The sequence below is a fragment of the Cynoglossus semilaevis genome, chromosome 3 (genome assembly GCF_000523025.1).
Source record: "Cynoglossus semilaevis isolate Cse_v1.0 chromosome 3, Cse_v1.0, whole genome shotgun sequence".
Classification (NCBI taxonomy): Eukaryota; Metazoa; Chordata; class Actinopteri; order Pleuronectiformes; family Cynoglossidae; genus Cynoglossus; species Cynoglossus semilaevis.
The window spans coordinates 1,398,301-1,425,800 of record NC_024309.1 but is presented as its reverse complement, the minus strand read 5'-3'; positions in this window follow the sequence as shown (position 1 = coordinate 1,425,800).

Genomic DNA, 27,500 nt, shown 5'->3' with positions numbered 1-27,500 from the left:
TGTCCAGGATACAGCACATACTGTATTTGAGGTAGCAAGGTGTGACCTAGTCTGAGTCGCCCGTCATTGCTTAATTGGTTGGGCTCACAGAATCACCGATGGGAACATGAAAAACAGTTGCGCTACGTATTTCTCGGCCGCCAAACAACAGCTGATGAAGTTTTATGAAGAGGTTAAACACATCCGAACCAGAAGAAGAAATACTAATGTAATAATCATGCAATAAGAGAAAGGATGGCAGACAATAGCGGACCGGCTTAAAAAAATATACAATTAAAAAACACTGTTTCATTGCAACTGTCATAACTAGGCTACAATTATAAAACTAAATTATATATATATATAAATATATAAAAAAAAGCAAAACGTTTTCCAGTGTCTGTCATTTCATCCGTTTTTCCCATCTTACATTTTTTTTGTCCATTTTATCTATATACCCTTCCTAACAAACAAACTTTTCTGGGCAGAAATAAAATAATTCGGTATTAAAAATGTGAACATTTTTTTAGCCTGCTATGTGACTTTAGGGTTCATAACAATGAACATATTGGATGTATGTATGATTGCAACAGAAGAAAAGCCCATAACACTGGCACAGGAGACAGCCCAAGGATTTGACCCCAACAGAGGAGCTGGTGCTTCATTTAAATAAAGGGAGGCCAGTGTTGGAGGGAATCCAAGGACGACAGTTGCAGTCTATGTACCAGCCTTAGAAACTGTCTTATGCAAGGTACATATTGCAGTAATACCGCCCTTGGAACACAATCAAATAAACATATTATACTTTCTGACTTTGGATTTTCTTGTGTCGGGAACACAAATTTTTCGAGCTGACTGGTGATGATCCCATTAGTACATTTTATTGAAATCATAGGGTTGGCATGGCCTGTCAAATCTGAATTCAAGTTCTCTTAATGCATGTATGTATATGGCAGGAGGAACGCACCTCTGCAGATAAGGAGACTGTGTTACTGGACTACAGACGGCTTGAGATATCACGTCAGTTTTGTGGAGATATCCTGCTTATGTAATCCGTAAAGGATATGAAGTCAGTGATGTGGTGCTAATAGAAACGTGAAACAAGACCCAGATGATGTACAGTCTCATTAGCAGTCTGGTGACATTGTGAATATTGGGTAAAGTACATCTACATTATGCTAATAACCTGCTGTGCAAATTACAATTCACAAAATGTCATGAAGACTGTACATTAAGCATCTTGACATACAGGTAGAGCTGGCAGATGTAAAAGTCAAACTCAAGAAATTGAACTTGACCTTGAAATGAAACGCCTTAGCCTCAAGAGACTACAAAGAGAAGTGAGTATTTTAGTGCACACAGTTACAATAATCGCAATCCAAATTCTAAGCCCACAAATTAGGGCTGTCACATTATGATAGAGATACCATAGAGGCGATGTGGTATTGTGTAGTATTTTAGTATATAGAGTTCTAATGTAATTAAATAACAAAGATTGCAATAACAACACCACAAACGCCAACGATAACCATTAACTCTATCTATCTATCTATCTAAGATATTTGTTGTGACCTCCCTTTTTCATATATGTCAAGTAGAATTTCTTAGCTACCTATCACTGCTACACGGAATGCACATACACAGCAAAAAGTATTGTATTTAGTATAAGTCGCACCAGCCAAAAAAGCATGATGAAGACGAAAAACACGTATATGTTGCTCCAGAGTCCCACCAGCGCCCTTTAGTGACTATCTGTGTGAAACCCAGTCCTGCACTGCTAGCATGGCTTCATGCCGTCTGGTGTTGTATTTTCCCACCAAGCAAATTAATTATTAGGAATTAGACATACTGTATATATACTACAGTGTATTGCCCTCGTCACAGAACTCATTGAAACCACCTTGTGTAACTTCATCAGCCATGATTTGTAACCCTGATTACTGCAATGAAAAACATATTCATGAAACCTCTGACAGCAATTTGACAAGCAGTCTTCATTAGCATGGCAATAAACTAGGCCTGAATAATATATATATATATAAAAATCCTACTTGAATCAGTATAAAAGACTGTTGAAATTGCAAGCAGTCAAGAGACTTAAATGAAATGACAAATGATAATATATGTAATATTTTAATGCAGGGTGATTAAATGATGCAATGTTTTTAGGACCACTGACGTGGTGTATAATGATAATAATAATTATTATTATATAATACATTATAATAATATGTTATACATAAATAATAGCACATTATTTGCTCACAAGATTAACAGTAAAAATACAGATGCCTGGCTAGCTGCAGAGAATAAATCACCATAGTATTATGGCCAGGTTAGTTGTGTCCTGCTTTGGTACAACCGACTTCAAAATAAGTCGCAGTAACAGGATAAGCAACGTATCACGACTCAATCCTTTATCATGGTTTGGTGGATTACCTCTCTGGTTATTTTATGCCAGTAATCAATTTGTAGGGTTTTGTTAAAGAGTGGGGGATAGAGCATGTTCAGGGCACCATTGGAGTTCCCCCAGCAGTCTAGGCCTACAGCAGCACAGTTGAGGCATACCACAGGTTCACCTGAGCCAAATATACATATGAGCTTCAGCAAAAAAGAAGGTTTGAGGTGTAACTTTGAGGTTATGCCTGGTAGCAAAAAGGGCTGTGTAAGTTGAGGATATGCAGACAGGACTAAAAATGCTCCAGCTCCCAGGAGACAGGGATCACAATTTTTAATAATAAAATCCAAAACTCAGAAGATAAGACAGGAACAGAAAAAGACAGATTTAGTTTTTTATGCTGCAAATGTTCTGGACAGTCATCAGCCTGCAGGTTATTTCAGTTGAGTCTTACTTTGACCTCAGTAACCTTAGCTTAATTTTGAAATGTCACTTGTTCTTCCACCAGTTCTGGCTAATGGGGAAATCTGGGGAGCTATTTGGGAGCTAAACGAGCCAAATCATTTTAGGGAGCCGAGCCAAAAGTTTGGCTAAAACATAACAGATTGCGTATGCTTCTTTTTAATTAGTATGTTATAACAGCTGGGAGCTGAGTAAAAACTATGAAAGTAATGTATGGATTAATTGATCATTTTTGGACGTGTGCGTTTGTGCAGTTCCTCCTCCGTCAATGTGATGACGTCATTAAATCACTCATTGACTCGATTTCGATTTTGTTGTCAAATTAGTCGATGTGAAAAAAAAAAACAAAAAAAAAAAACAGAGTCCGTCAATGCCCTGTTAAGAACCCCATCTGTGTGTAATGAGACACAGTGTTGTGTGAAAGGTGAAAGGTACAATCGTTTGAGTTTAATGGTGCAAAAATGTGGTGCACTCCAATTTCTCTGCTAAAGTGAGTGAGGCATTGGCTTCTGTTCAGTGTGCACTTTCTGACAGACGTTGACAGGTCCCGTTGGGCTCTTTTACTGTGCTGACTGCTGACAGGAACATTGTGGAAACGAAACGAAAACGTTCCCCCCATAGCTCCCCATGTGATTTCTACTCCGTCTTTACCCAAACCTGACCGGGGAGCAACCCGCACCGCTATCAAACATGCTTCCGGTGATTGACTGATCTCCGCTGCCAGACGGGGCTTCAACGTTCCGTTCTGAAGGCAGCTATTAAAAACTCAAAGAAAATATGCTCCAGTAACTTCTCAGTGAACATATTGTTGTTATTGGAAATGCAAAGCAGTCAGATTTTCTTGTATGATTTTAATGATCTTGTTAGCAAAAATATTAAACTGCTGTGGGCAAAATAGTCTATTTTCCAGAAAACACGTTGACAAATTACACCTAGTGATCTCGTAAATAGCAGATCTTGACTGGTATTAAGATACCGTTAAACATCAAAGAGATCGCTTTCACTGCATGTAACGATGACCATGTTAACTTCATGTCTAGAGCTGACATTTCTAATAGTCATAATGTCTAAGATGAACTAGTGTCTGATTTTAAGTGAAAATGTGTGAAGACTAGAGAAACATTAACCGTTCAAACCTAATTAAAAGAAAACCCGGATAATGTACTGCAGTTTTGCAACAATAACTTCAATTTCATTTCACTTGTCTGGCCCCCGAGACTAAATAAACATTATAAACCAGATTTTAGTCCCATAAGTAGGCTTGTGAAAGATGGAATTTTAGAGTGAAGGGATGCTTTGATAGAAACATGGCTTACAGGTGTATTAAAGGTAAATAAAGGATAGGTAGAAAATAGCTTTCTTAGATAATTACGTTTTACTTTTTCACGGTCAAGAAAAGAGAACTATTGATTTTACGTTTTCTTTATCCATTTGTCCTCTACTAAATCTCTCGTAAAAATTAACTGTAGTTAAATCTTATGCAATAAAGCCACAACCCCCTCTGGTTAAGTTTTTTTTGACATTTTTTGACAAGGTTATCTCCATATCATATGCATTTTGAGATTAACATTGTGTTTCACTCTGATAGGGATTTGTACGTCAATGTCACATTTAACACTCCCCAGAACCTAATATGTATTCCCTCGGTTGATTAGGTTGTGATAAAGGTTGGCATGGCAACGAGATCAATAGGTGATGATCCCCATTTAATGGGCGCCAATAAAAAGAACATCTTAGCTTCCAGCTTCGCAGCTCAAATTGATAAATTGGAGTAAAATGGTAAACATTCCTAATGAGATTTTAAAGCAGTTTTTTTTCTCACTTTCCTATTGAAGATGTTTCCTGCTTCCTCATAGCGAGTGTAGTATTTGCATGTAACCTAAGGCAAGGTCCTTTACACAAAGTACTTTTGTTCCTGCTCAGTTTTAGTTCAGAATTGTTTTCATTCACATTCAGAAAGGTACCGTGTTCACGCTTCTTTGCAGTGCGAACATAAACATCACCATGTTTATGTTCTGGTTTTGCTGTGCAGTATAACACATTAAGTGCCATAATTAGGAAACCCCAGAGATAAAGGGGTTAGCTGTCAATTTGAGAAAAAAAAATTACAAATACGTTTAAAAAAACTAAAATAAAAAAAACATTGGCTTCTTAAAAACAGATTAGAATGTATAAATGAAAATTAGAATAAGAAAAATGACCTAAAACCAATACTGATTTGTTGATAACAGAGCAGACCACACTAATCTTTCAGAATAAGAATCTGTAAACACCACCATGGCAGACATTCAAAAAACAGTGACGTGTGAAAATCCTGACAGCAGCAGGCCTTGGAATGGTCCAAGTCTAAGGGTTCAAAAACACTGACTGTCCTTCTTGAACTCTTGGCTGCACAAGTCAAGCAAGAGTTGACAGATGGAACCCAACCAGGGAAGCTCATACAAGGACAAACAATGAAGGACTTGGATGCCATAAAAGTCTAGCACGTAGCGACAGAATGCAAAAATCGCTTGCCATATCGGCATTCTTGGAACACACTACCGTAGGGCTGGGGGTGAACAGGAACATCAGCGTCAGGTTGTACCTGAAAGCCCCAAGGTCAGATGAGAAAGAAACTTCCAAAGTCACCAATGAGCACAGAGCTATGTTTCTGCTGACTTATAAACTGGTGAAAAAAACTGATACATAACGAACATTACATTATGTAGACAACCAAATAAATTCAGCAACTTTGGAAAACGTCAAAAGAAAAAGCTAAAAGAAATAACAAACTTTGTCAGAATAGGTAAAGAATTGTGTATACAGCACTTGTGCACAGTGAACCACCAGTGCAGCAGGTAGCTCCAAGAGAAAAGCCTTTTCTTCTGAGTACCAAAACTACTGACTTGTGTTTGAGTATATTTATTATGAATATTTATAAAATTCTGCCATATATTCAGTTCTAATCTTTTCATAGCTTTTCTACTGGTTGTGCTGCTTCCAGTCATGTATATTTATATATTTATTTATACTAAATTTTCAGAATCAGTGGTGTGGGTGCCTGGAGCCTACAATAAATGGCAATGGAATTGTTTCAAATACTCAGAGGTATTGACGAGTACAAATATATTTTGTCCTTGTAATAATATTTTATTTATATTATGTCATCATTGATGCTTTTTTTTTAATGTACATTATGTCGCAGCCATGGTTAAACTGTGTTATGCGGGTTCAATACTTCAATACTTTGTGTTATTATAGCTATAGAGTTATCTCGGATATAACGGCTCCTTATACTACATTCCTGCATAATATTGAAGGTTTCTATAGACGTAATGATTTAATTAAAATATGGCTTTTATTTTATACCACCACTACCAAAGGCCTCGGTGTGAAATCTACAGCACACCACTCAATTTTGAAATATATACATTCATATAAAGATGAATTGTCGTTTATAGACGTAAAGACCTGGTTTAAATGCCATCCATTTTCGTAAGGAAACTGGAGCAAATCCCAGCAGTCAATAGTTCTGGACGAGGTTAAACATGGTAGAGATGGATCGATCCGACACTCAGGATTGGTCCGATATTGGTCAATATTTCAGTGTCGCACATCATAAAAACAGCTATAGCCTATCCAATCAAGCCCAAATATTCAACTTAACTTTGCGCAATCTGCCATTTGACACTCAAGCCCAAATACTCAACTTAACTTTGCGCAATCTGCCATTAACAGGGACATTGTCGCATCAGTAACGGCACCCTGCGGCCTGCTGAAGGCAAAAAAAAAAGTATCGGGATTGATATTAGTTTCGGTAGATACACCCTCTGGAGGCAGCATCGGTAGCAGACATGAATACATTTTATTGATTCATCTCTAGAACATGGACAGTTTGCTAGTCAGTTGCAGGGTAACGTAGAGCAACAACCATTCTTTCATTCTCACACTCGGGTCACTAATAGGGGATTGAAACAGGGATCTATGTGCTGTTGGTGCAAATATGCTAACCACATTTGCCACTGTGAGGTTTTAACTACAATCTTATAAACTGTTATAACTCAAATGCTGCTTATGCTGTGGTGTGGCTTTTTTATGCTACAAATACAATAGTTTGCATATATCTGCAAAACAAATAAATAAGGAATGACACATTCATGCACACATACATTTTCCTCATTCCCAATGACTCCATGCCATTTTCTTACCAGCATGCTGCCTGTTTTAATGTGCCTGTTTAATTTGTTGTATGAGCAGAGGGTTATGGCTGTTTTGTTTTTTGTTTTTTGTTTTAATTATTTTTATCTTTTACATTATTTTTATCTGATTCTCTCTACAAAAACACAGCTGCTCAGAGTATCACACAAAATGTAGCTTCTCAAGCATAGTTACTGATGATTCTATGCTAAGCAGAAAAACAAACAAAAAAAGCAAGATAAATAATAATGGAGAATATAATACCGGATGAAAAGTTATGCAAGGAAAGTAAGGTTTGAGTAAGTTTAAATGTTGTACGTCAAGCCGAAACACAAAAACAAATCTTGATGTGAAACTCAACTAAAAACACAAATTACAATTTTATTAATGGCCAGTATTTGTCGGTATTTGTTGTTATTTGGCCAAAGAATCTCACAAAGTATAGATATAAGTATCATCGGAGTTAAGTGCCATGAGGTTAGGGATGTGAGCCTACAATAGTTTGGGTTTATGCTAGCCTCTAGCTTAGGGCTCACCAACCTTTTAGAAACTGAGAGCTACTTCAAGGTCACTTAGGTATACAAAGAGCTACTTGTTTGATACTTGTTTGAAAGCACAGGAACAGTTCAATCTTTGACCCTGTTGTTGACTAGTTTTATCTTTAGCCCATACACCGTGGGCACCTTAGGTAGTCCACGGGGGCTACCAGGTGTGACTCTTATTCCTAGATATTCTAAGATGCAGTAGGCCATTGTTTCCCAAAGACTGGGTCGCAAGAGATTTTTTTTGGGGTCGTCTCGCATCATGTTTCCCAGGAGTTTACGAATAATGTCTATTGACTTGGGTCGTGAAGGTTTGTGACTTTAAAAAAAATGGGTTCCCAGAAAAAAGTTTGGAAAAAACTGCAATAGGCAAATGAATACTTAATGTATACTTTGAATCCAGGCTCTAGATTTAAAATACTACGGTCGGAGTTGTAGCCAATGCTATACATGCAGAAGCTGCCAAAATTCATAGAATGAAAATTGTGTGTATTTACTGCATGTGTGCGTACATATATATGTATGTATATATATATTGTGTGGGTATATATATGTATGTATATATATATATATATATATATATATACACACACAATTTTATTATTTATTATTTTATTTTATAAGTTGTTAAATGGCTTTATTCAAATAGATTCCAAGTCGATGACATTCGCCTGCTGCTTATGGTATGATGTTTACTCTGTATTCTATGTTTTGTGATGGTGTTTTCAGCGTTGTTTCACGTAACAACACTTTTTAAAGAAATGTCTGCTCTCGCTTTTGAAAGCCTCGTGAAAGCAGTCACCTAACTAAGAGGTTCATTTCTCTGATGGACAGGGTGGCTAAGTGCAAACTCGATGTCCTGAATATGAGAAAAGTTCGGGACGGAGGGGGCGAGAGGCTCATCTAACTGACAGACAGCACAGATGTGTCAGTAAACCAAAAGCACATTAAAGAACTCATCAGACTGAATGACACTTACCTCCAGCTCTCTTTCACGGGAGCCGCAATGAAAGGCGACCCCTTGTTTTCCTTTCGAAAAATGACAACAGCAGAATATCAAACGCCAATTAAAGAGGAGACAGGCAGGACTGGAGGTGTGGCATCTAATTCCCGTCAATGTGATTGGTACGGAGGGTTAGAGAAAGAGCTGAGGAAAGGGTCATTTGAGAGGGCGATCCCTCCATCCTGCTGTGCTGAGATATTAAGAGAGAAAGGCAGTGCACAGGTGCTAACAGACGCAACATTAAAGCCTGCGGGACTAAAATGAGAAGTGAAACGTGCCCGGAAAGTGGATGCAGAAATGGGTGAGGTCAGATGCATGTCTTGTTGTGCCAGCTTACATAAAATTCTGTTAAGATTGAAGAGTTAAAGGATCAGATTGTAAACTTCACAATTAGATACATGTATTTGTTAACCTGAAGTAAATCAATTTTGCTTTTGTTAAATACCATCACATTTGTTTAGAAAAATCTACTTTGTGGTTTTTACGCCTCCTTCTAAAAAAAAAAAAAAGAATTCATAATCTTTTTAATTGAAATTCAATTTTTATATTTCCTCCAATTTAATCTTTCCTCCATTATTTTAAGATCATATAGAAAGGTAGATTGGTTGCCGAGCAACAACGTACAACGTACTGTACATCTCAATTCGGTACATTGTTTAGCTTTTAAGATTAGATGTGTGGCTCACTGGGGTGAGATACACAAATACTTTTCTTTTTGGATAATTAAGTAGGGAAGAAAAAAAAATTCTTGCACAATTCTTTAACTCTAGAAAGAAGAAAAAAAAAATATTCTTGCACAATTCTTTAACTCTAGAAATGAAATGTTTTGAAATAATAATTTCTCCTTAGAAAAACTAATGTAATGTAAAATCATGGAAAAATTGATGAGAAAAATTAAATTTAAGAAAAGTCTCGACTAATAAAATTAGTATTTTTTGAGGTTGCAGGTCAGCAACCAAAGCAGAGAAGCTGGTCATGTATTCCAAACACTCGGCTCGCTGACCTCTTTGGCCCATTCACCACCAACGTCAAGCATGCATGTAGATGTCTGTTATAATGTAATCTAACCCTTGGTGATATTTTTGAACTATCCAATGAGATGACACGCGCAACAGTGCCCGACAACTCAGACTACTTAAAATATTACTTTTTCAAAAACTTTATATTGATACTGGCATTGAATTCATACAGCAGTTTTTCTATGCTATATGATAAATATTTGATATACATATAAAGCCAAACATATTTATATTTAATTATGTGAAAATTGCTCACTAAGAAATAGAAAACACCTAGCATATACCTGTCATTCACGTCATATTAAAGAATCACACGCAAGACAACCAGCAACCAGGAAATCCAAAATCGCTGAATCAGACAATTATTTTAAAAAATGGCCAAATTAAAGCAATATTTGGTAGCGAGCCTTTTCAGAGAATTATTTTAAAAAATGGCCAAAATAAAGCAAGCAGAATTTCTCACTAAATGCAATATTTGGTAGCGAGCCTTTTCAGATTTTTTGTTTTTCCAGGCTGGAATGTCCTTAGTAGTCGTTTTTCTCAGAGGATGATAATGCTCAGCTTGAGGACTGCAGAAGCAGGGGTCAGCAATTTTGTGTATAATTTCTATGTAATAATTATTATTTCCCCACAATGGGGAAAATAGTCCAACTAGGGAGTCATAATGATATATGATATACATATACAGCATATGTGGCATAATCTGTCCGTATGTGTCGTTGCATGAGCCCTTAAGGTGAATTCTTTCTCCATTTTAAATTTGCATAGTGCTGTAACTTCTAATTCTGAGAACTGTTCCAGCAGGGCTATTTGGACAAGTACTCAAACCTAGTAAAACATAAATGATTTCACACTGCAGGCTGGTTGCAGGGAAAATCGTGGTTAATCATTGACCTGATTAGCCACTGGCCCAAAGGTCTATAGCTCATCATGGAAAAATTATAACATGATAGAATATGAATGTAGATGTGCATCAACCCGCCCATCCTCCCTACCCCCATCCATAACTGTAAAGCGAACATGAATCACATTGCGTTGAAGTGGTTTGAAGTAGCTCAAGGCCACTGCAGGAATATGAGTTTATCTGTCGACCCCAGTCGGAGCCAAAACTCTGCCACCGGCTTTCCTACAGTTAGAATAAGAACACAGATCAGGTCGACTCTTGGTCTCACATAAATACCAACATTCACTGCTGTCTAATACGAATTAAGAACAACAACAACAGCTTTCTAGTGTTGTGATATTTTGTGACGGGGTATCATCAATGTGCGTCTAGGCAGTGTAAGCAGCTTGAATCAAAACGTGATAAGCAAAATGATGAGCAAAAATTTTCAAAAAGTCCAAACTTTTTTTTTTCCATGTGTTGTAACGCACTTGTTATCTCTCTCTTTTTGGTAAGCAGCTTGAATCAAAACGTGATTGGCAAAAATTTTCGAAAAGTCCAACCATTTTTTTTCCATGTGTGGTAACGCACTTGTTATCTCTCTCTTTTTTTTTAATCAGTGATTTATCCAAAAGATGTAATCACTTCATAAAATGTGCAGTAATGTTAATCTCAAGGAAGGAACATTTACACAAGAACACACCAAGTTACCCATCATTGGTAACAGATGCTCAGGAGAAAACACACGAGGGGCTACGCGATTAAAGGATCATCGCGCAGTCCGTCCTGGAGGATTAAACTGCCACAAAGACAAGAGTAAAAGGGGGATACAAACATCTGACTGGGAGCTGACAGAACAACCGATTGCTGTGTTATCGTCATTGGCTATGAAGCTACGGAAGCAATGAATGGAGAGTTGCATGATCATTGTTAGAAGTGTGTGTCTGTGTAGTTCCTCCTCCTCTGTTAACGTGTTGATACCATTAAATGACTGGTCGACTGGATTTAGACTTTATTGTCAGATTAGTCGCTGAAGTCTGAAGTCATCAATCCCCTACTGCAAACACACTCAGATGAAAAGTTATACTTGGTGAAAAACATGACAATTCTTTCAATGTCAAATTTTTATTTCATTTCACAATCGGATACGGATGGTAAGCCTTTTTAATCTGGCCTGCCAAATTATATTCTACTTCAGTCATTTTGCCTTTTCTCTGCAATGCCCACATTTCCCTAATGAGGTGTAGCACTCTCTACTTTACTGTTTTAATCCTTTGTTTGATCTTCCGACCCTTCGGTAAAAATGAACGGGTCAAAGAAAAGAAAAGTAGACAGTGAGTATTACGCGTTTACAAGAGGTAGAGAACAACTTTTTTCTCACTGAAGTCAGATCAACGGCTGTACGTCTGATGTGCCAAGAAACTGTTGCGGTTTTCATAGAATACAATATCAGACGTCACTTCGCCATTTATTTGTCATTTATCCTACTTCACACCAACACTGCATCTATCTGCGCTTGGCCCGGCCCCCTGTAAAATGTTAGAACCCATGGTGGCCCAAAATATTTTATTACCTAACCGATTCAGATGCACTTCTGTTGTATGCAATGCACAAAGGGTTTGATAGAATTGTTAAGTAGTGAATATATCGCCCATCCAAAATAATACATAATCAATACAAGTCATAATGGTCAAAATATATTTTCTAAATACTGTAATAACTAATAACTGTTACTTCAGTTAGTGCTGCAAGCGACTGACTGATATGGAGAAAAATATATAAGCTGCTTTTCAAAAACACCATAAAAACAATAAGTGAATCCCTACAAAAGCAAAGTCAGATCATCGTACTTAGTAATGTTTCACTGTGCAGTCGAATGAATTGAAATAGACAAGAATGACCAGGGACGGACACTAATAAAGAGACAAAGAATGATTTGCTTTGTTAAATGTGTTTAGCGTTGAAGGCATCTCAACAAGGCAAACCCATTAGCCGGAGAAAAAAACAAAACAATGATCAGCTACATAATGCGCAAGTTGAAAATTTTCAGAAAAGTTTTGGGACAGCGGAAATGACGGCGAATAATTGGACAAGACATGAAACACGGGAGTAAAACAGAACTACAAGAAAACCCAGTCAAGCTTCATTACCAACAAAGAAAGGAAGAGATGGCTGCTCTCTGAAAATAATTGAACCAAGCAATATTCATGCTGGTGGAGGGGATGGGTGGGGGGTCAAAAATTAAATGCGAAATATGATTGCATTAGCTGCGGGGCAGAATATCAATTGCCTTGGACTATAATTTAATAAGTCACTAATTGAGTTACTGTCCAACTTTTTGGAGCCCACTTTCTCTGACTGACTCACCAGGGGGTTTGTTACAGTCTCCGTAGACTCTCCAGTCCCCCCGCAACCATCCGCCCACCTCCACCCCTCATGATGACAGAGGCAGCGCTGTGGAGATAAGAGGAGTGGGAGCACTCACACTGGACCGCTTGTCATCTCCCACAGTGGTCTGCTGCAGGGTAGGCTGCGTCTATCACAGTTTACTCCCTCCCGCCCATTGAGACTAATGAACCACCGTGCGCTAGAAACAGATCATTAAAAGTGAACGGGTGTCTGATCGTCAGACATCATACAGGGATAGAAGGAGTATCAGGGATAGAAGGAGTATACAAACACTCATGTATTGTCTTTACTTGCACTGACTTGGGTCCTTGTGTTTCACAATAAAGTTAGAAATGTCCGATATTAGCTTTTTGCCCATTTCAATCTGCCGATATTGTCCACCTAATCTCCGAGATTAAGTCGTTTTTCCCTAAAACAATTTTTAGTTCACATCACATATCTCTTGTCATGGACCTTACATAACAACATTTTTTAGCCAGATTCCAGCATACCTAGCAAACCCAGGCATTGCTTTATATAACTATTCTAACCGATATTACATTATAATGCTAATATTGGGCCAATGATATTGTTCGGCCTTGAAATAAAATCGAATAAAAAAAAATATAACTATACACAGTACAACCTTGAGGCACGAGTACCTCGAGATACGAGCAAGCATTCGAGTCAATTGTTGCTTCGAGATACGGGTAAAGATTTGAAATATGAGCACATATAAATTTATATTATGTATTTACATACAAATACTTTATTTATATATACACACAATCAAAAACATTTATTGCCGATATACTGTATATAATGATGTATTTGTTCATAAATATGCTTAATAATCAACGACCTTTACATATGTAAATATACATATTTATATGTTTTTACATGTATACATATATTTATGAAATACAGTTATTTTTCTGTGCCTGGAGTTGGTAAGTGTACACTAATATACAGTAAGTTTCACTTCACTCTTTGTATTTAATTACATTTTAAGACTCAGGCACAACAATTGAATTGATTAAATTATAACAAATTGGCCAAAGTAAACTCACCTAATTTAATCATGAATATATGGCGCAAATATTGACTGTTGTCTGCTTGTCTGCTTTGTTTTTACTTGCAGAAGGTCCAGATCTCGCAGCTCGCTTGTTGCAGTAAACGGAACGTTAAATGACTGATGGTAATGAAACAGCAAAGCCGTGGCGCGCACCAACTGAACCTTTTACTTCGACTTAAATGTGACAGATAACAAACAAATACTGCGTTCAAAGTGGCACTAAAAACCTGCATTTGTTAATCCACTTTATTTATCCCATACGTCACGATAAACTCTAATAACGATCTTGCTGCACTATCGGAGCGCCAAGATGGTGCGTATTGATCAACGCACGGCCTTTCTTCCAGAAGTTCCTATTTACAGTAAATGACTGTGTCCTTTTTATTCCGTGCACAAATTCCCCTAGCTGTCGCTGTAAAAGCCGATGAGCTGTGCTTTAAGGACCATACCAAGAATATTGTACATAATCCTTGGGAAACAAAAGCAGCTGCTGAGAGGGGAGATAGCCGGCTTATTTCATTTACTTATTTACAGCTGCCTGCAGCAGCTGTGTATTATTGAGCAGAACTGAGCACAGGCGACAGTGTTATGATTCCAGTCGCGGCTACGGTGGCATCCACACTCATCTTCTAGAGAAATGTTTCCAGCTGAACGTTCTAACTGTTAAGCAGAGAGAAGTGATGCACTAAAGAAAAGTGAGAGCCTAGTGTGGAATGGTTAGAAATAATGTTTGCAGATTGCATGTGAAAAGAGCCTCTCTAATTGATCGAAGTACAGCGGTCCTTGACTTAGGTTGGAATTCTGTTCCTATGCAATCTTTGCTGTATGTCGGAGCTCACATACATATACAGTACCTTGGGTCCTGACCATCCCTATTCACGAACAAACCAGACTACGACCACTATTTTCCAATACATTTTGCTTAATTTCTTAAACAATGCTTCAATTCAGAATGCGCACACACGTAAGTAGTACAAATTCTTCCCACTACTAACACTGCTCACCGGAGTGCATGACACTGCATTAGACGGCCAGCCACTTACTCAGCAGCATACCAGTTCTCCGACATCTAGTGTCCGGACAACAAATGGTTAGCGTAACTCTAACATTGTCCATTGACAGCATCATCATTGACGAGTGTTGGTAGTTTTGTTTTGTCGTGATTTCGTTAAATGTATCAAAGAATGAATTAACTGGATACACATTAATTGCAAAGGGGTGAAAATTGATTCAGGTCACGAACATAGTCAAAGAACAAAATAAGTTTGTGACCCATGGTATCTGTACTGTACTTAAGTACCTACGTGGCTCACCTACGCTAACACGAGGGTAACAGCATAATCTAGGACATAAAAACATCGGAAGCCTCACTTCCACTTGGGAGCCACATACTTATAGGGCACTCCTAATGCAAATATAGTTTCATTTTCAGTTTTCTGCAGCCTTACCATAAGCCCCTTGGTGGTATATGGTATCAAAAATCTGCTGTCAAATACTGCAGTAATGTAACAACAGATTAGACCGAGCATCTGTTAGCTATAAACAGGAATGAGCCATTCCAAAAAAAAAAAGGGTTACATTCCACACAAATGTTAGAGTGAAAATGACAGGTATGACAGTAAAAAAAAAAAAAAGAAATACACTGGACCTGACTGTAAGGGATGTGATGCTGCTTCAGGTACTTACTGTTGAACACTACTGCAGTGGACTGTATGGAGATGGCACCTGGAAATATGGGGAGGACAGGCATCAATTTCCACTCAGCATTTAGACTTAATTAACTCTATTTAATTATCTTAAAAGCAGTCATCCTGGCTCCACTTTAGTAGAATGGTTGTTAATTACAAAAGGTAATAAATTGTTAGGACGGGAACAAAAGAGTGAGAGTGTAAGGCTGTTATTAAACTTTAGTGCGCCACTGGATTTAACTAGAACAAAAAACACATTTAAAGTTGTGCGTACGCAGGTAGGGGGTCACTTCAGGTTCTCAGGTATACAGTACATGTAAAACTCAAGGCCTGCGGGCCAATTGCAGCCCACCAAGCCATTTTTGTGTGGCCTTTAAAAGCATTTAGTAAAGTTCATGCAGCAGAGTTTCTTAACCTATAAAATTAAAAGTTGTTTTTTTTTTATTACACAGCAATGAGTATTGAGTACAGTATTTGTAGCCTGAATAGACAATAATCAATTACAGATTAGTATTAGTCTGTTATTGAGTAGTTCCATCTATACGAGCGGTCCCCAACCTTTTTTGTTGCAAGGACTGGTCAGCCAGTACCACCTGTTACCCGTGAGCTATTATTTTAAAATATTGTCAGTTTATCTTTAAATAAAGAACGTAAATGGATATGTAAAAAGTACATTAGTAAAAATTAAGCACATCATTTTACTGTGTCCCACTGCGACCCGGTACCAAATGACCTGTGAACTGGTACTGGTCCACGGACCGGGGTTTGGGGACCCTTGATCTATACAGTCTTCCAGTTACAACCGGCCCTTCAAAAGGAACTGTATTGCTGATGTGGCTTCCGGTGAAAATGAGTTTGACACTGTACTGTATTACTGTACTGTATTACATTGACTGAACTGTATTAAGGTGACAACATTAAGGCCCAGTGCATATATTTAGAAGAAGTGGATGTAACTCTAGTTTGTCATGCTAATGAAGTGCTTCACAGTGATACGTGTCATAATTATTTTCATTAGGGAAGTACGATAATATCGGCCAATATTAGCATCATTATGTAATATCTGTAAAAATGTCTATTTGATTTTTATCCAATAATGAATACCTGACCTAAAAATAGTTTTGAAGTGGAAGTGAAAATTAATTATTGTCATTGCAAAACAGCACACCACTGCACACAATGAAAAGTGTCCTTTGCCTTTAAGCCAAACGGCTGCATATATCGGTATCGGTTGATAAAGGAATCGGAAGATGGAGAATATCAGCATATGAAATATCAGCAACAAGTTAATATCGGATATGACTAATTTTCATGGATAAATTATAGCCATAATATAACATGGATAAATGCAGTATAGAAATACAACTTCCAAAGAGTGGGAACCCTGATACTTCTAACTGTATACTTGCTAGCCAATACTACTTTTACTACATACGATGATATCATCTGCAAAGGTCAGAGAATCGTACCATATTTTTTTCCTGTCAATAAATATTGCAAACACTAAAGTCTCAGACCTACAGTTGTTCTGTTACTGTTTCTCACAAACCTGTACAACTGTCTCAATAAATATGCAGTGAATTGAAAGGCACTGTTATGTAAATAGTTGGCACAGCTCTGTGGGGAAAGATGTTTACATGAAGCGTGTGTGTGTGTGTGGGAGAGCTCAACCAGAACCACAGTGGAGAAACTAAGCCTGAAAAGGCATACAGCCAGTACATCTTAATACATCTCAGTCTAAACCAATGAAAACGTTTTCCTTAGAAACTGACAATGTCGTCATAATAGATACTACGATTAAAATGTGAATAAAATGGAAAATTACAAAATAACACTTGTTGCATAATTAACTTAGCTTTTACATTGAAATTCACAGTTCAAGCAAAAACACTGGCACAGTTTTGCAGTCCACCTAAACTCTGCAGTACTGACCGTAACTGACAATGCTAATGTATTGCACTCACGTTCACAGTTTCCTGCTACAGTTGCCTACAGTGTCTCAGAGAGTTTATACTTACAAGTATCTGACAATAAGATAAAAGTACATTTAAAATCTCTAGGCTGGATTGCTTATATTATTATAGCACAGGCACCATGGTAAAAATCCCTTTGGGAACGGTACTAATTACTGTGTTTGCAAAACCTTTACCTCAGATACCGAAGCACTTTTTCGACATAAGTATCAGTGCTTCGGAAAGCCTCATTCGGCCATTACTACGGACCAGGCAGGTACAAAGTAGAAACTAGGAGCGACACACTGTAACTGACCACAAGCAAGAAACAGGTGTAAACCACAACACATCATTGCCCACACAAGTCACAAACACACACTCACCAATGACCCCGAAGACTACGGCAGAGAGGTGTATATATACCCAGGACACCAGGTGAGCTGAGTGAGACTAACGAACAGGTAAAGAGTGGACACAGCTGAGTGTGATGATACTGATTACCACAGGCAAGAAGAAGAGCAGCCGACAGACCTGACACTGATCATTATGGATGTTCAAGGGAACTAGACTAAGGACTCAAGTCTAGAACTCTAGGTTCTAGACCAGGGGTGTCAAACTCATTTCGGTTATAAGTATATTAGAAAATATACGTTTTCAAGAAATAAAATTGGACAAAACGTCATGAACATGAAGTGTTTATGAATTTGTTTCACTTTCAAAATTCATCAAGTGAGCTGTATTGAATCTCCTAGCAGGCTAGTTTTGGTTCGACACTAAGTTCTAAAATTTAATTTTTAAATTAAATAGCCAGTATTTCATGTTACTTTGTCAGTTTAAGCACTTTTCTTATTTTCTACTTATTTAAATTTTACTTTTTTTTCCATTAACTCAAGTGCCTCATTTTTAAACTGCTCCAGAATCAAAATCGCAAATTAAAAATACCATTTTGATCATTTTTTTAAATTTAAGTAATTGTTGTCTATTAAGGATTATAACAGTTGTTAATGAATGTTTACTCATCTAAAATATACAATATACAGTAATATCTACGAGAAAAAAAGTTCACTACTGTTTGGAAGTAACAGTGTTTTCAACCTTGGGGTTGCAACCCCATGGTGGTTCACTTGGATTTCGAATGGAGGGACCTGAAAGGTCTAGTAATCAGTGTTAACAGTGTTTTCAACCTTGGGCTTGCAACCCCATGGTGGTTCACTTAGATTTCAAATGGAGGGACCTGAAAGGTCTAGTAATTGATTAAAAAAATTAAGGACATTTTAAAAAAATATTATTAAACAACTGTATTTATTCACTTTCATGAATATAAACCAAGCTAAAAAAAATTGTCTGACCAAAAATGTCTGGCCAGGCTGATCTGGATTAACGGTTGCGATCATGTGATTGAAAAAAACAAACCAAAAAAGCTTGGGAACCACTGCAGTAGAAACTACTACATTTTAACAAACGAGATATCAAATAAACCCTAAAGCGTGAGTGTCAAACATACGGCCCGCGGGCCAAAACCGTCCCACTAAGGGGTTCAATCTGGTCCACTTGATACATTTTTAAGGGAAAAAAAAAAGAAAAATTGCTTCATGGTCATGATGTTTTGTCAACTAATATGTCATTAGTTATAAATATTTTCTAGTATACTTGTACATATTTGTAGGAAAACAAGAGGGGAATAAACTTGTACCTATTGGTATTTAAAGTAATTATATTTTGATTCTACTGGTCTGGCCCACTTCACAGTTAATTAGGCCGTATGTGGTCCTTGAAACAAAATGAGTTTTACAGCCCTGCCCTAAAGCAAGCATTTAAAAAAAAAACAACATTTTTGTAGTGTCTAGATAGTTTTTTTTTTCTGTTAAATTTGAGATTGAATAAACACACAAAAACATGGACGGAGAAATCTTGGCACTTCCAAAAGCACTGAGGATATTTTCAAATTGCGCAGATTGTCGAGTTAAAGTTCATGTAAACAAATAAAACAAACTGCTAGAGCAGTATGATTTACAGCCTAGCTCAGAATGATGCTGCAGCTCTTCTTCCAGACCAGGCAGTGATGCAAACAAATCTTTATCAAATTACAGTTTTCCTTGAAAAGTCAGAGCCCAGCAGTTTCCTCCTGGGGGAAAAAAATGTTCAGCGGTCTGTGAAACCATTCTCTCATTTTGCACGTAAACAAAGAGAGTGACCTGAGATCGTGAACCACGTTGCCTCCTTTGGGCAATGGTTTAAGATGACAACTTGTAGCCAGCAATAGTCCTTTATACAGCTTTTAATGGACATTGGAATACTTACTGTAGAGGAAATAATTGGTACTAATGTTTTTGTCAGCACTATAATGAGCTTTAGTAAATATTTTTTCTCTCTCTGTGTGTGTTTGCACCATAGAGCGAACTAGAGAGAGAGAGAGAGAGAGAGAGAGAGAGTGTGTTCCTGTCACATCTGGAATTAATGTGTGGTGGAAACAGTTTGCCAGATTGTTGGTAAGCACCTATTAGAAGGTGTTTTCAAGGACACAAACACCTATACAAATGAGATCAACACACACACACACGCACATTTTCTTCCACATGCTAAAACCAGGACCAAACCGCAATGTAGTCATTCAGGCCACATGCTAAAACCTGGACCAAACCGCAATGTAGTCATTCAGGCAAGCATACAGAAGAAAAAAAAAAAAAAATTAAACTTTTGCTGTTTTCATAACTGAAAAGCTATTTCTTAAAGGTGAATCGACTGTACAGTGGAACCTCAAGATAAGACTCGAGGTGTTCATATCTCAAATATTTTTTTTTTCCCATAAGAAATAACAGAAAGAAAATAATCTGTTCATTAATAGAGACATAAACACATACAAAAAATTACAGTATATAAGGATTCCTGTAGTGGCTAATGGCGACATGTGGAGGAGGAGAAGGGAGAAAGGAAAGACGGAATGGGATGCTCGAGTGCTCGGCCAACAAGGGTCTGTAAGCGTGGTCGTATCTCAAATATTCAGTTGTATCTCAAAGCAAAAATTTGCTCGAAAGCTTCCTCGTATCTCGGAGTTACTCGTATCTAGGGGTATTACTGCATTAGTTAATGCAGTATTTGATTGAGTGCAGCAAATTTGATACAGAATTCACTGCGCACTAAATACCTGGTTCACATTCTGGAGTGGATCGATCTAAACTGGCACACACACGTCATGTGATCAGAGCAACTAGAATTAATGAGATATCCGGGAATTTTCATTGAGAATTGCAGGACTGATTAAAAGTTTGAGGTTTTTGTTCACAAACATTTAGGAGTACCCTTAGTAGTTTTTACTCTTTGTCTACTCTTTGGTGGACAAAGATCTGCTGGTGGGTTAGTGAATGTGCATTAGTTCAGGAACAAGTGCGCATTACTTTGCATTATGTCGCAAAAATCGCAATCGAGTGCCAGAGCCAGGGCTTCAGAATTATCTCAAACCATATATAGATTTTAAAAAAGTCAAGCTTGGAGTTAATGCATGTTAAATATCACTTTATTTTCATTAGAGAAAGTGGAATAGTAATTAAGTTTTTTTTTTCTTTTTTTTTTCCTGAGGAAGGATTAATCATAAGTACTGCAATTACATTTTTGATTAATTAGCCCAAACATAGATTTAATTAGAACATATTTTAATCGCATGTTCACTCATATTCAAGAACAGTCCTTTTTTAATGTTGTAATTAAGCTACGATATTTTTAATTAGAATTCTATTTATCTGTGTTTTTAATTTTTGAGTTTAACAAAAAACAAAAACATTTTTAACAGATGACGGGACATTCGCTGAAATAACTGACCCCCTGTCAAAATTAACAGAGTGTGCTTTTGTATATTTCTTTAAATACTCTAAAATACAAATAAGTACAATTAATGGATGAACACACAAAACAATTTAAAATACATTAATAACATCTAGCTAGGGACCATATTTGGAGGAGTCCATGGGCTACTTCTGGTCTGCATGCAATATGCTAGCATAAGTGAGTGTATTTGAGTTACGACACGCGGTGAAAATTGAGTTACGTCGCACTGTAGAAACAGAACCCCTGTATAACTTCGCCAAGTTTAATTTTTCTCATTCTGATCTACTTAAGGCTAACGCTGTGCTTTTTTCTGGTCTCCTCCAAAACACATAACTTAACGACAGTTTTCTCCTAACATTGCAACTTTGATGTCATTAATTGAGAATTTTATTGTTGTAATTTTATTTTTTTTTGTATTTTTTTACTTTTTCTGATTCTGCGGTTTCCAAGTGTTTTTTTCATGCGGTAAAAGTCCGTCATGCACGTCTATCCTGCTCTGAAATGATCCTATTGAAAAGAAATGAGTTGGAACGCAGTGCCCCCACTCTCTGTGTTAGAAGTCAGTCTATTTGTGTAGTCCACTGCTCTTGAGTCTAATATCCTCAGTCTTCGGCTGTGGTCTTTTCAGCCCCTGCTCTCCTTTGGTATGAATTAGCATAAACTCTGTCATCTGCTGCTGATCCTCGCTCAGCAGCATCTCGGAAATTTGACTTTGGCTGCGGCCTCCAGGTCCTGAGTCTTATCCGGCTCTGCAGCCCTACACCGCTGCCAATTCTCTTCTGTCTTTCCTTCAGCAGCTGAAGACTTTGACTTTATCGCAACTTGTTACAATTTTTTTTTTAATCACAACTAACACATTCTTGATGTTTGTGTTCTTTGTACCCAAGGACCAATCTATTGTGTTTATTGTTTAGCAGAAATACAAGACATAGAATTATGTTTATTGTCGTTGCAAAGGAACAAGGTATAAAAAGAAATATTTTTCAACTTTTTTTAAAAAAATTATGATAGAAAACATGCCACACACTTTGTGCACTAATCTGTCTACACAAACAAAAAAAAGTTTCTGGGCCAGAATTTCTTGTACCAAGAAATTTGTGAAAAAGTAAAAAAAAAAAAACTAACAAAAAAACCCCAAAATTAAGAATATCAACTAAGTCTAAAAGTAAAACCACTCGGCATAAGGAGTAGCACAACTAGGACTAACATAGTAGAGATGACAATTGAGTTCAAACAGCAAACAGTACTGATTATAGTCAATGTTTACATTCCTTGATTTGTTTTGAATATATTTGATATATATACCGTAATTTCCGCTACTTTTTTCACACGTCTTGAACCCTGTAATATTTATGGATTTTTACGGGCTAACCAAGTTCATACCGCTAGCGATCACTCACTTTTCTGGTAGTCTACTGTGTGTTATACTTGTAGCGTATGTCTGTCTATGAATGGCTTCAAATATATGAAGTATATATAAATATATATGATATAACATATAAATATTATAATAAATATATGTGTCTAATAGCAAGCTTGAGCTTTTCAGGTTCTGAAATACAACATGTATGATGATCATCTATTTTTGCGCTTTTAGCAGGAAATGTATTGATAAAAAATTTAACCAAAAGAAAGTGATGAATGGCAGTACAAATGCATAATGCATATGTGCTAATGTATTTCATGGAAGGGCAGCAAGGGCTTGAAATCTGACGTTACAAAAATATGCTGAAAATCCAATTGTGATTTACACTATGGTGAGAGCCATAGTCCAACGACGTTTGCATGGTAACATGGGTAACTAGAAGAGGAAGCTTAATAATCGTCACAGTGTGCACTCCCTCTTTCTGCCTACATGATGGTACAGTTTGTCCCTGTTCCACATTTATGTCTTATTTTGGTATTGTATACTAGTTTATGGATTAAAGTTGTGTGAAGATTAAAGTCTAAAGTTTTTATACGTTTGTGTAATAACCATACCTGGTGATTGGAGTGCAGTGATATTTTTCTTTTTATGCATTTTTTTGTTGTTGTTGTTTTTGTTGGTACCAATGCAATATGTTTTGTTCAATGCATTCCAAAATGCGTTTAGTAGCAAATTATTATTCATGTGTGGTAGGATTCTTTCCTCTTATGTTTTTACAGTGCTGGGCAGTAATGCGTCGCCACCTTACTGCCACTGTATCACACGGATCGCTGCTGACAGAATATGTGCCCTACATTAAAGCGAGCGCTCTTTCCATACCACTGCCTGATATACCAGCTACAGCAAAGGTCTTCCTTTGAAGCAATAACCTTTATTCACGTCTATGACTTATGCAGTTTTAAAATAAAAGTTACTATTTTTTTTGACAACCATTGGAAATTATATTTCATGATAATACTTCCATTGTTTCATATATTATTTATTTTCCATTAATTCTTTGTATTTTAGTGGAGAGGTGAGGGGTTAGGGCTGAGACATACTGTACAATAGTATCGATTCCATGGTATCGATATAGTGATACTGAAGAGTATCGAGTGAGTATGTATTACTCTCATAAAGTATCATAGTAATCAATTGTAGTGAGTTTGTCTGTGAACCAGTGGTTCTTAATTTTTTTCTGTCACGCCCCCCCTCCCCCTCCCCTTGGGGACAGAAATGTTTTGACTTCCCCCCTGTACTCCCCAACCCACACCCCAGTGAATTGAAATACTATTGAGAACCTAATAACGTATATTTCTTTTCTGTACAAACCACTGTATGAGTTGCTGCCACCTAGTGACTGGAGGCTTGTTATCATGACATATTTCATTGGAATCCCCCCCCCCCATAGACCTGTGGTTCTACGGTATAGCGGTTATCATGCTTACCTTACAAACAGAAAGTCCTGGGTTTGAGCCCCAGAGGCACCACCTACATAACTGGCGCCTCCCATGGCAGCTTATGTGGGGTGCAAAGATTTATGACTTTATATCTGGATGAACAGTGATAGAGTTACGCTAATCATGTAATGCTAATCACTTGATGCCCAATAACTGAGATGCTGCTGGGTGAGTGGCTGGGCGTCTCGTGCGCTCTTGGTGAGCAAAGTTAGTTGTGGCGATAAGTCTTCCCACTCACGTGTGTGTGTTTAGGAATCGAAGCATCGTTTGTGAAATGTAAAAAAAAATGATCAAAAATAGTGTTGGTAGTCTGTTTTGTTTGTGAATAGGGATGTTAATTTATCAAAAATAGTGTTGGTAGTCTGATTTGTTTGTGAATAGGGATGTTAATTTATTTTGTGGCATTTTTTTCCTCAATTCCATATAGATTTCCCATTTGAAAACATAATTCAAATAATTTTGTGGGTGTTGCTTGTTCTCCATGCAGCTTCATTTATGTGAAATACAGAACAATCATAAATATAATTTACAAGTTTAGCGATGATATGCTGGTGATGTAGACCTCAGCTGAGCCTGGTGGACTGCTGACCTATGGGCTGCCTCTTTCGTGAACCATAAATGGTCAGCTCCCTTCCAGGTAACGTGCATGAATCATCATTTCTCATTTAGTGCAACATATGAAAAATGTAAGTCAGTCCCTCAAACTGCATCACGGGAGCAGCTCTCATAAAGCTTCATTTCGCAATAAACAATAAACGCCGTAACAGTTTCCAATTAAATTATTTTCTTTGTTGACTTGGAGATGCCACATTTAAAGTGCGTTATGGGGGAAAATTGATTAGGATGCATGGGGGGGAGGGTTCGAGAGATGCCTCTCTCTGTGGTGTGCTGTGAACATAAGACAATGCATCCTCTCTGCTGAAATTGATAGATGAATAGCAAAGGAAACAATGGAGGGGATGGACGGAGAGAGGGTAGGAAGAGAGCGAGAGTGATGCATGACCCTCACTTTCTCAAGGCTGTGTAATAAAAGGCTGCAGTGTGGTGTTCTCTGTCTCTGTCACATTAAAAGTAAATAAGACTAATAGCATGATGCCAAAAAACTCTACAGGGCTCTCTAGAACGGCCTAGAGTTAATGTGCGTGTGTTCCAGATTTTACTGTTATACAATGCCTCTTATCCAAATGGCACTGCTCTCATTGTGTATTCATGCTCTGGCAGGAATATGAAGGACCTGAATGTCCTTCATGGTGCGGTCGCCAAAGTGGAGGATGTTTGAGGATTTTTAGGGGAAGCCGATCGATCACCTTGGACAGCTGACGATAGCTCACTCGCTGCAATATTTTTAACAAACTTATGTGAAAGATAAATGTTTCCAGCAGATGTTTGTGCAGCGTCCAGCACACAAAAAACACTACCTTTACAAACGGTGTTTACCAGATTTGTATATAACCTACAGGAGTGCATTTGTTAACAATAAGCACGTTATTGTCGTGACCCAAAGATCCAAAGACCATTTTGTTGGGTTACAACCTTGTTCCTGCGCAGGGACAATAAACCACATGACAAATACTGGCCTTTTTAACAACGTCAATACATATTTTTCATGACAAACATATTAATCATAACAAATAACATTACATTTTTTATACACTATCTAGTCAATGCTCTCCTCAGGGGTCCTTTGACATGGATGGAATGGATCTGCCCAAATCTTTATTTGTGTGAGAATCGATATATCCATAACATGGAATCAATGCTCCAATTACTGCACATGTTTTTGGATATTGTATGAAGTAAACAGAATGCCAAACACTATATAAAAAACAACAACGGGTTGAATGTTGCTTTTGTCCTTCATGTTAAATATTGAGCAGTTTCCCTCGCTCTTTCAATACTTGCAAAATGTAGGAGAAAATTCTCCTGAGGTTTGGATACGTGTCATGCCAAAGTGTGACTCGCTCTTTCAATTCTCCTGAAGTTTGGATACGTGTCATGCCAAAGTGTGAAATGTTTTAATTGTTGTGCATTGGTGGCACTAGTGTAAACAGGAGCAGGATGCCTCGCCAGAAGAAGCCTGTGACTGTCTCTCACTTAGGGCACTGGCTTCCCCAATGTGCCATCCTGCTGGGTCTACTAAGGCTTAGTAAACCCAGCAGGAAATGGGTCTGGTTTTCTTGCTCTCCAGGGCTCCCTGGGTGAGGGAAATCATTCAAAGTCTTACCTTTTTTGCCTCTCCCGATCTCAGTTGTGTCAGTTTGAATTTTATTTCTTTTTAAAAATTTTAAATTTAAGCAACATGTAATGGGGCAGAAACGGACTATCCAAAACCATTGTGCTTCAAGAAAGTCACTGATGAATTTGTTGCCGAATGTCACAGCTTCATAATGACACGTTGTTATTGTCTGCCAGCTTTAATTTTCGTTTTTTTTTTAGAATTAAAGGTTTTTTTAGATTTATTTTGAGATGTATTTATTTATTATTTACACACCTTTTCATCGAGTTGTTTCACTCCTGTAGCCTTTTGACCAATTACGCTTTGGAAGCAAATAAGCCAAAACAATCACTGTTTTAATGAGAAGAATACTACACATACATATTTTATCACAGTTAAATAAAAAAATCATTTGTTGAACGATAAATGAAAAAAGAAAACTAGGAGAATCTTAATTAATATTTGTATCTTTTCATTTTAAACTACCACCACTGTACTACTCCATGGAGCCAAACTTCATTATGCAGGCTACAATAAACTGGTATCTTAAATCAAACGTAGAAAAACAATTACGGCCCGAGTTTTACTAGCTACCGATTTGTAACAGAAAGGATTAAAGGTAAACCTGTTCCTCTAACATCTCTTTTATGATAGGGCTTTAGCAGAGCCGCCAACTGCAGCAGCAGTTGAAAGGCCTCTTGGGAGTATTAAAGTTCTAACTGTAAGTCCAGGGACTTTAAAGACTGCTCGGGTTCAAGGTATTGATGCCTTCTGGCTGTGCATGCTGATCGTGGATGATTTCACCAGACAAGCAAATGCAAGGGTTTTCTCCTTTAGTATAAACACGGAGCATAGGTTTTCTTGCAGATTTAATTGGGGTGCATTGTTCTATGAAATGCAGTGCAGCAGACTATAAACCAGGGAAAGGAATATTTGTTTAATATCAAGAGTCATGGTGCCGATTTGTTTTTAGTTCTCCCTCCTTACCATTTTTCCATCATCCAAGGTGATTTCTTTTGTTGTAAAACCACCA